Raw genomic sequence first — 11,241 nt, 5'->3', positions numbered from 1 at the left:
GGAGTATGGGCTATCCAACTTGATAAATCATTTGGGTTTGATGGATTTATTTTGGGTCTGATCTTAATTATTCAAACTATTCATTTTTTAACATATGTTTTAACCAAATTTATTTTTAAAAAATGAACGACGTTTATAATTTCAAATATATTTTTTTTAACTTTTTAAATATAAATGTGATTTAAATATATAGTTTTCAATTTCTAATTATCTTAATTTTTATGTGGATATTTTTCTCAATGAATATTAAAAAGTGAACGATTCGAATTATCAAGGTCAAGCTTCAAAATGAGTCTATTAAACTTAGGCACTCTCTCAAATTGAGATGACTAACTTGACAGGATCTTTAAAAAGTACTATAAATAAATAAATAAAATACATTTTCATATATTTTTTATTTATTAAGTTTTTTGTATTTATAAATACCTTCACATTTTTTTATACTTTTTAATCACATTTAAATTATGTACATTTAAAAAAATTAACAAAAATATAAAACAAATTCACTAAATATAACAAACACACACCAAAAAAAAAAAAATTCAAAACCAAAGAGTTTTGTCATTTCAATATAACAATTGAATTATTTTAATTAATATATATATTTTGTGGGCCGCATAAGCATAATAGGGGTGATTCTATTTGCACCCAAATAATAATTTAGTATACTCAACTAAAATTTGGATATTTGGGTTTCTATTATACCTTAATGTAAATTTACTAAGAAGGACAATACACATTAAATTCTAAAATAAAACATTTTTTTTTTCTTATTGTACACCCAAATCACTTGTAGGTAATTTTCATATTCAACTATCTTCATATTTTTTCTCAAATTTTAATGATTTTCTCTTCATCTTCCTCCTAACTCTAGAACTCTAATCCACCACACAAAAGTCACCGTTATCATAAACATCATTCTTTTTGTTTTATTATCATTTACAAATTGAAAAAAAATCGAACAATAAATAAATAAAATATATATATATATATATATATATTGGTTAGAACGACATTGAAGATATTATAAATAGTAGAAACACAATACACAACACCACCCTCAATCCTCAGAGAGCCCAACAACCACGAAGGAGGGACACCCTCCCAAGTACAACACATACTTTTATTAATGCCAAACTTAGCCATCAAATGAGCAACCTTATTCCCAACCCTTCTACCATAACACATCTGGTTACATTTCTAACTGAAACAAATCATGAATAAGAATACCCACCCTTTGCTTCACCACCTTGACCCCATTTACCATATCAACAGTTAATATTAATGGATTTAGGGTTCGTCTGGAAAGTGAGTTGGCTTTTTGGTTTTTTGACTTTTTGACTATTTTAGTCTGTGCCTAAAGAATCTCGTTTGGGAAGGGTTTTTTGGCTTTTTTGTGAGAGAAAGAATGTAATGATTATGGGTTGCACGTAATGCTTTGTCTTATTTAGCTAAAAATCCTATTTTGTCTTTTTGTTACTAAAATAGGCCCAAATCCAACCCATCTTCCCAAATGAAACCTTAATTGGTATTGTGGAGGCATCATGCTTTTCAAAGTAATTTCAGAAATAATACACCCCTCTAATTTTGGAGCACTAAAAGAGCACTAATGATGCAGGGAAAAAAAAATCAAGGTCAAAACATCACATCACATGGGACTTGCACACCAATTAGAACTATTAGAGCTCTTAATTTAGAGCTCCCAATATTTTTTCGGGATTTTTAATTTGTTTATTATTTATGTGCACCTTAAAGCATAATTTAGAAAAAAAATAATAAGATGTACTAAGAATAAATTAAAATCCTAAATAATCTAATAAGGTGTATTAAAAAATTAGACGTACTTAGAATTCGTTTGATATGTGGATTGACTTTTTAGTTTTTTAATTTTTTTTTGACTATTTTAGCTTGAGGCTAAAAAGTCTCATTTGGGATGAATTTTTTAACTTTTGTGCGAGAAAAAATAAAATAATTATGATTTAGACGTAACATTTTATTTTATTAACTTTTTAACCTATTTTATCTTTTTATAACTAAAATAACGTCAAACCAACATCCCAAATATAACCTTAATGACTTTTTAAGTGCAAAATAGAATCCCCGCATAATAGGGTAGGACCTTCTAAACGTTTGTTTGGGGGCCCTTTTGGATTTGGAGCCGAAACCAAACCCATATAGATGTGATGTGATCGTTAACCCAAATACCCGACCCGATCCAAGTTTATCCCTATACCAGGCCTATGCTTAGTCACCGCGAAAAACGAGAGGGGTTGATCCAAGATGAAGGCGTTCTTCGATCGATTTTCCAAAAACCCTAATTTCACTTCTCACATAACTTAGTTCAGCTTTCCCTTATCCCACACTCTTTTTTTTTCTTTCTTTTTTTTTAAATTGTGTTTTTTTTTCTTGGTCTTGCAGTTCAACATAGCAAATCCATCTACTCGGTGCTAGAAAAATCTTGAAATCGATGACGATCAGAAACTGTAAGCTTCAAATTCATGCTATATATATATGATTCATAATTTTTGTTTAGTATCCAAAAGTAATAATAAAAATGAAAACTTCAATGTTTATCCATAAGATACATGTTTGATTTACAATCAACTCTACATTTGTTCCCCTAAATTGTTCTTATTTATTAAATCATATATATGTATTTATAATTTTAACAAAATTACACCTAAGGCGAATGAAATTCAATATACTTATGATTATAATGTCAAAACCCTTACATGAACAAAATTAAGAAAATTAGCAAAACTCAAAAATTAAGACACGCATAATCTAAAGCCTTTTATTAATTAGAAGTATGTTATTTTAATATGTGAAAGTGAGTGTTGAATCTTGGGAGTGTGTTGTGTTAATACATCATACATGAGTAATGTTGCCCAAGCAAATGCAACACAGTAGTAGTTCAATGTCAAATAAGCAACTACAATATTAAATGGCGACTTTTTGGAAGGTCAGTGGGGGCCCGGCACAAGTCTACCCATGTATTTTTGATAATTACTAAGCATGTATAGATAGTCCTATGATTTTTGATAATTACTAAGTTAAGATATTGATACTGGTCTTCCTTTGGAGCCAAAAAGGAAGACTAAAGTATCAGTATTTTGGAGATATTCACCACCCAAAAAAGTATTCCTTTGGAGTTAGTTGAAAAGCTAGCATATTCACTAAAAATAAGCTCACCAAAAAAAAAAAAAAACTAATGCTAAAATGCTAGTTTGTTTGGCATATTTCTAGGGGTTTTTTTTTTTTTTTTTTTTTTTTTGTGTGTGTGTGTGTGTGTGGCTTTCTAATGGCTTTTTAGAGTTTTAAGTGTGGTTAAAAGTAGGCTTTTTGGCGAGAGATGGGTTTGCCAAATGACCTAAGACATTTTTAGCAAAATGGACTTTTTAACCAATAAAGTTGGCTTTTAAGCCATAGCCAAATGAAGCCTTAGAATATAATATATATATATATATATGCTGGAGGGGTTTCACGTTCTGTATGTTATGCACTTTTTATCTCCGTTCTTGGTGGATAAGAAAAACATATTTTTTGTATCTGTAATATGCTGGATTTTGTAGTCATTTGTCAAGTATGTTACTAGAGGCTACAATGGTCAATAATTAATCTTGATGCTTATGCTTCTTTTCCTTATTTGTTTTGCATATTGTATTCTTCCAAACAATGAAAGGTAAAGATGTATCTTCATCTTGAATGAAATGCCAACAAAAAGCATTTTAAAGGTCACATTATGGGTTCAATATTGTTGGGTGCTACTCGCTGTATGGATGATACATATTATAACTAGATCTTTGCAACATAGACTTAATCCAAAAAGAGAATTGATGTTTTGGAAGTTTATGTTTCATCTTTAGACTTTCAAGACAAGCATTCTGTTCAACTTGCATATTTGAGAAACAAACAATAGTTGACTAACTTATTTATCAAAAAAAATAAAAATAAATAGTTGACTGACTTTGTAATGAACAGCCGTGCCTTCTTTGACAAGAGGATCTCACAAGAGGTCAGTGGTGATTCGCTTGGAGAGATATGTTATTGATAATCTTTTTTCATATGCTTAAAAAAATTATCATTAGCAATATGTTTATATGCTGAAAAGATGGGTTTTATTTATTTTTTCTTTCCTTGTTATATATTTTCAATAGGAGTTCAAGGGTTATGTTTTCAAGATCATGGGTGGCTGTGACAAGCAAGGATTCCCCATGAAACAGGGAGTACTTACTCCTGGTCGTGTTTGTCTCTTGCTTCATAGAGGTGGGTGAATTGGGCCTTTTTTTTATGTTTAAAAGTGAACTGGCCAAATTCATTGAGGTAGGATTTGGACACCACATTGCATTTTGGCACTTTGTTTAATCAGATGTAGTAATTGTGATTTGTACCTACTGACTTAGTGACTATACAATATACAGGTGATGCCTTTTTTTTTTTATCTTTATTTTATTTTTTATCATTAGTTGGGCTGGAAATCCTTCTTAGCAAAAGTAATGACTGCATTATCATGGTTGATTTTCTGCCACAAAATGCATGAATTGATTTTTTTTTCTTATTTTGGTTGTGGTGGCTTTATTCATCATAACTTATGGTGGTTTGGGACTTCAAAAGCTTTTTTTTATTTGAGCTATAAGCTTGTATTCAAATGCAACATTTGCTCTATCAAGTTGATTTCAAGTCATGTTTATTTGGACAGGCACTGCATGTTTTCGTGGTTATGGAAGGCGCAAAGGAGACCGGAGGAGGAAATCTGTTCGGGATTGCATCGTCAGCAAGGACCTCTCTATTTTGAACTTGGTTATAGTGAAGAACAGTGAGAATGATCTGCCTGGATTAACTGATGTAGAGAAACCCAGGATGAGAGGTACAAAGAGAGCATCAAAGAGTCGAAAGCTCTTCAACCTCTCCAAGGAGGATGATGTTCGAAAATATGTCAACACATACCGCCGGACCTTTACTACAAAATCTGGTAAAAGTCGCTTGTTTCCTGCCTTTTTAGTTATTAAACACAAAAAGCTAAAGGGGAGGTGGAATTTTCATTTTGCTGCCTGATTTCTATTACTTTTCAGTGTGAGGGGTCAAGGTGTTTGGTTGGTGCTCTGCATTTAAGTGCTATTTCCAAATATTGAATATAGCTAAAACATTTAAATTGGGGTGATAATGATTTATTGAGATTGGTTTTGCTAAAATTATTTATTTAGCATAATATATAGTTTTGTATATATATAATACACGTCATATTTAAAGTAAAATAAATATTTATATAACTGAATTGTATATATGTATATACATATTAAAGCATGTGTATTAATATAACTAATTGATCTTTCTTTTCTTTCTTTTCTTTTGATTTTTTTTTTTGGGGGGGGGGGGGGTTCAAAAGTGACCTCATTTTATGTATTATGCAAATAGAGCTGCACTCAATTTAAGATTCAATCAACAACACTGATCAAATCGTTTTGGTTGGAAAACTCATATGGAATTGTGAATCATAAGACTCTAACAATCATGTTTCCAATATATTACTAAAAATTTATGGGAGCTTTTTTGATAAATCCCCTTTCTAAGAGTTTTATTCCATTTAACCCATATTCTTTTTGACTATTCCATTAGGTCCTATTTGAGGTAAGAAAACCAAAACACCCTCAATTTCTCTTGCCCCCATTAATGTTGATATTTAATGTTAATTATCATTATGTTTTGGTCGTTCCCATGACCATTCCTATTCCCCATATTTTTACTCCAAAAAAATGCATTAACTACACACCACTATTTAATATTGATATATATTACACAATAAAAGTTAAACATGGTTCTTTATTGATTGTCATTATGTTTTGATAGTTCCCATGCATCCAAATGTTGATTGTACGTGATGACGTGAATGTTCACATTAGATGACGTGAATGTAAATGTTCACATCAGATGACGTGCATATTCACATCAGATAACGTGACTATAAATATTCACATCAGATGACGTTGTGATAAAGTTCACATTAGATGACGTGAATGTAAACGTTCACATCAGATGACGTTGTGATAAAGTTCACATTAGATGACGTGAATGTAAACGTTCACATCAGATGACGTTGTGATAATGGTGATGTTAAGGTTCATGCATTGCATCAAATTACATAACCACAAGCCTCAATTTTCTTTGAATATAAACATGACTGTATGTGATGACGTGAATATTCCTATTAGATGAGATGAATGTGAATGTTCACATCAGATGACGTGAATGTAAATGTTTACATCAGATGACGTTGTGATAAAGGTGATGTTAAGGTTCACATCAGATGAGAGAGAATGTTCACATTATTTTTAATGTGTTGTCAATTAAAAATATATTCACATCAGATGAGGGACAATGTTTACATTATTTTTAATGTGTTGTCAATTAAAAATATGTTCTCATTATATAATAATATAAAATAATAACATCAATGTTATTTAATTTGCGTATGAAATTTCCTATGCCTTGATCCTTTCCCGTCTCTCTCCTCCCCCAATATTAAATATCAACATTAAATATTAACATTAAATATAAGGGCATAAGAGTCTAAGAAAATAGTGTAAATCAAGAAAAAGGACTTTATGGAATAAAAATATGGATAAATGAGACTAAGTGGGTTAAAAAATTCATTCATGGACTTCTTGGGTTAGAACACTTCTAAATGGGATTTATCAATAAAAATTCCAAAATTTATATTTACTTTTGAAAAAAATTGTTGTTACTAAAATATGCTAATGATTTTATTTGTGTGGTTGGGGCAGGAAAGAAGTGCAGTAAGGCTCCAAAGATACAGCGACTGGTAACTCCACTGACTTTGCAAAGGAAGCGAGCAAGAATTGCAAGAAAAAGGAGAGAATCGCGAAGGCCAAGGAAGAGGTAGCTGAGTACCACAAACTCCTCGCCACCAGGCTGAAGGAGCAGCGGGAACGACGTAGTGAGAGCCTTGCAATGAGGAGATCCAAGCTTTCTGCTGCTTTTAAGCCATTAGTTGCTGCGTAAAGTAGTCCTGGAAGTGAAGCATTAATGCACGAAGCTCAATTTTGGGTCGTGTTTTCCAGTCCTGCATTTTTTTAAAAAATTTTTGGAGAGGGGTTTACTGTTTCTGATGCTGAGAGTTGCTTTAGTTACATTGTGCCTTTTGTTGTCGTTTGAGTTCTATCTTTTACGTCATATGAATGACGTTTTGAGGTTTGGCAAGTTGATGCCTGAGTAGCAACAAATGTTGGGTATCTGGTTTTTTGCTTTAGAATTAGAAAATCTAACCTACTCAAATTTTGCATAATGATGTGCCAATGACATGAAATTACAAGGACAATAGCAAGTGTTCATAGACATTCTATTTGTATATAATTACTCAAATTTTGTTTTGCTATAAGAGCCACAAAACTATGAAAACAAATTTTATCTTACTTGTGCATGGGTGGAGAGAAGTCAACCCCCTTGCTCAAATTCAAGGGAAAAAGTAAGAAATTAACATTGACACATTAGTGAAGAAGAGAACAAGGCAAGTAACGTTGGTAATATGTAGTATAAATAAAAATAAAGTAAAATAATATTGATGATATGATTAATTGTACGTGTTAGGTTTTAGAAATTAACCAAAAGCAAGAATTAATATTATCCATAATGTTGGCCTTAATCAGCTCATATGTTGGAGTAACTCTCCTAAATACTTAGCATATAATAATAGTACATCTGTGTGTGTGTGTGTGTGTGTGTCTCTCTCTCTCTCTCTTTCTCTCTATCTCTACCATTGATCTCAGTACTGAATGGAGAAAAAAACTTTTTAGATCCATAGAAGTGTCCCCATTGTCTTCTCATAGACAAGCAAGTATTCAACACCATCAACCCCTCCTGAAGCCTTTATATATTACCCAACTCCCAATCCCCATAGTCTCTCTGTAACGCCCTCAAAAATAAACCCATTACACATATCATTGACATGCATTATTTAAAGAAAACACTTTAATAATTCATTATAATGTCCATCAGAGTCTTACTAAACAAAAGCATTACATGTAACATCAAAGTAAATGCCCTACCGGCTTACATCTTTCCAAGCCAACACTTGGACACAAAGTATGAGTTCTAACTCAAATATAAATAAAGCCCTAGGCTTGTGTGTTTACATGTACTAACAATGAAAAACAAATAACTAAAAATGGTCTTCAAAATCCAAGTCCTTCCAAGCTAAGTCCTTGGAGGTAGCTTATCACCTGAACCTGAAAATGATGTTCCCATAAAGGGTGAGCCACAGCCCAGTAGAAATATACTAAACCACATATAAGCAATGAATAAAGCAATAGCATTCAACAGATGGTTAACCAAGGTAATCAATTACTTCATTTTACAGTCTCGTGACACTATTGTCTAAGACACGTTTTACTTTCCAATTTTATCAACATAGCTCAGAACTTGGCCAAACTTACAACAGTGAATTACATATATCATATTCACATCCTTCCAATATCAACAAATAAATGAGACTCAAGCTCAAATCAAAACACTTCATACTTCCAGATTGATACACATTTTAGTGCTGTATCAAGAAAACACTTCTATATAAATAAGCACACATAAAAGTGATGCTAATGGAGTCCATCCCCTATCTCCTCCCAAACAAAATCCGGTTTAGAGGTCCATCCCCTATCTTCCCCTAAACCGTGGAGTACATCCCCTATCTCCTCCCACACAAAACAATGTATGCAAATGCAATGCTCAATCAATACACATATTTTCTGTATCAATGCAATAGTCAAAATTAATGACTTAACCAATGTGATTAGTTTCAGTTATTCCTAATCCACATGCAATGTCTACAACAATCACGACTATCCTCCACCGATAGCCCAAAACAGTTATTTCTAAACTGAAAATAACTATGTCAACAATTCAATAGACAAATGATTCAAATTATCCAACTACGCCATTTAATCCATAAATTCCCCAATTCCATGAATTTAACCATTTTTTTCCCAATTCCATGAATTAATTATACAAATTAATTTAATAATACCACTAGGGTTTTTCCCAAAATTTTCCAAAGTATCCCCAACATATCAAAATACCAAAACTTAGAACAAAACCTATAAAATGGAGTAGGAAATCCCTACCTCGAAGAAAACAACCCAAATGGTGAAGACAGAGATGAGTGCCCAAATACCAATGTGCTCCAAACAACCAACAATTCATATTAAAACGAAGCCCTCGACTCACACACTCTTTTTAATGAAGGATCTAGGGCAGAAACACTCCCTAAGTAGATCAATCCTAAGAGACAAGGTGTGTATAGGGAGAGAAAACTCGTAACTAGGGTTTTGGAATATGAAAGTGTATGAAAAACATATCTGAAACACGCTGCTGCCTATTTAAACCTGACAGGCTCACTCGAGCGAAGACTTGGTCGCTCGAGCGACCAGACACAGAGAAGCTACGCTCGAGCCAAGGAAGCCTTGCTCGAGCCAACAACCCAAAAGCTCGCTCGAGCGAAAGAAAACTCGATCGAGCGAAGAACTCAAACCCTCAGGTCTGAAACCAGACACACGCTCGAGCGAAGGAACTATCGCTCGAGCGAAGAACGAATTAACACGCTCGAGCGAAGAAAAGGTCGCTCGAGCTAAGAATGCACAGCTACAGGTCCAAATCAGACGCAACCTCTCGCTCGAGCTACCAAACCCCGGCTCGAGCGAAGAACCAAAAATAACAGCTAGCTCGAGCGACAAACTCCTCGCTCGAGCGAAGATCCAAAATTTTGGACAGCAACACTTGGTTTCTAAACCCAACCAACCTGAAACAAACCTGCCCAACACATCCTATAAGTCCAAATGAGCAAATAAGGGACAACAACAACAATTATACAATGACAGAATCTACGGAACCTAAGTCCGGATACAATAATCAAATGGGAGAAGACCGGGGTCGCTATACTCTCTCTTTCTCCCTCTCATAACCAAGCTTTTGCATGGCTTCATACAACGAAGAAGAGAACTACAATGAGAGTAATAGTCGGGTGTTGTTGACATGGATGGACCTTTGGGTGACAGTTTCATCAAATGGACACGGCAAAGGCAAAGGCAAAAGTAAAAGTAAAAGTAAAATTAAAAGTAAAAGCAAGGGCAAAGATGGTACTAACCATAATAAATCGATCCTTAGAGGACTCACGGGTTATGCCCGACCTGGTGAGGTCTTGGCTGTTGTGGGTCCTTCTGGTTGTGGCAAGTTCACTCTTCTTGATGCCCTCTCTGGTATTCCCTACTTCTGTTTTCTTATTTACTTATTTTTTTCATCCTAATCTTTTCTTTTCTTTTTCACAATGCTATATATTTAAATAAAAATAAAAATCTAAAAATTGTTGAGAATTTAAAATGTGGAGCTTGAATTTATTATGAATGTAACTCACGTCACATTAAATTTAACATTTGATTTGTATCAATTAAAAATAATTTTAAGTTTTAAATGTGTGAAACATTTTTCAAAATAAAATCTTGTGTTACTAACACAAGTTTAGTTGTCACCAAAACTACCAATCACTAGGAGTGGAGGTGGGCTAGGTTCAGGCCTAATACATAATAACATTGAAATAATTTCTCAAACTTGAGATTCCGCCTATCCTTTATTCTTAAGCTTGTTTGAAAACAAAATAAAACATTTATGCTTATAACTAAAATTGAGTGAAATTTTTAATAATTTGAGTACCTATTTAATGATTAGTAATTTAAATTTTATAACTAATATTTTTACGTGACTAATAATACATAACTTATGTTTATAAAAAATTTAAAGTTAATGTAACATACACAAAATATATATATATATATATATATATTATGTAATATAGTTTGTGACTAGACTGCACTTTTTTTTTCTTTTTTGATCGGAAAAAATATTTCATTTAAGAAAGTCAAACGGCACTTATAAGGGTCCATCTAACCTAAAACTTGTACCAAACAAAGTGAAAATAAAGCAAGAAGCACTAAGGAAGAAAGCTATGACAATATTCAGGCGTATATTTTGTGCTCGTGCTCATACTACGAAGCAGAGCCGATCATAAAAGTTCGGCAATAGAGCATGTCCAAGATAAATCATAGATCCCAATCACAATGAGGGAAAACTTAACAAATCCGCACATATGAACTCTAAGAAACCAAACAAACCCAGAAACAGCAAACAAACAGTAGGAAAAAGAAAAGACAAAGGAAACAACTTAAGACTAAAATCAAA

General features: G+C 32.8%; 1 pseudogene; it reads left to right on the top strand.

Annotated features, from left to right (window-relative positions):
• Positions 1 to 4,074: 4,074 nt before the first annotated feature.
• LOC114259701 (small ribosomal subunit protein eS6-like) lies at positions 4,075 to 7,020 on the top strand (annotated as a pseudogene).
• Positions 7,021 to 11,241: the final 4,221 nt, after the last annotated feature.

This window comes from Camellia sinensis, chromosome 12 (genome assembly GCF_055761805.1).
Source record: "Camellia sinensis isolate YWXY chromosome 12, ASM5576180v1, whole genome shotgun sequence".
NCBI classification, from domain to species: domain Eukaryota; kingdom Viridiplantae; phylum Streptophyta; class Magnoliopsida; order Ericales; family Theaceae; genus Camellia; species Camellia sinensis.
This window is presented reverse-complemented; position numbering and strand designations above follow the sequence as displayed.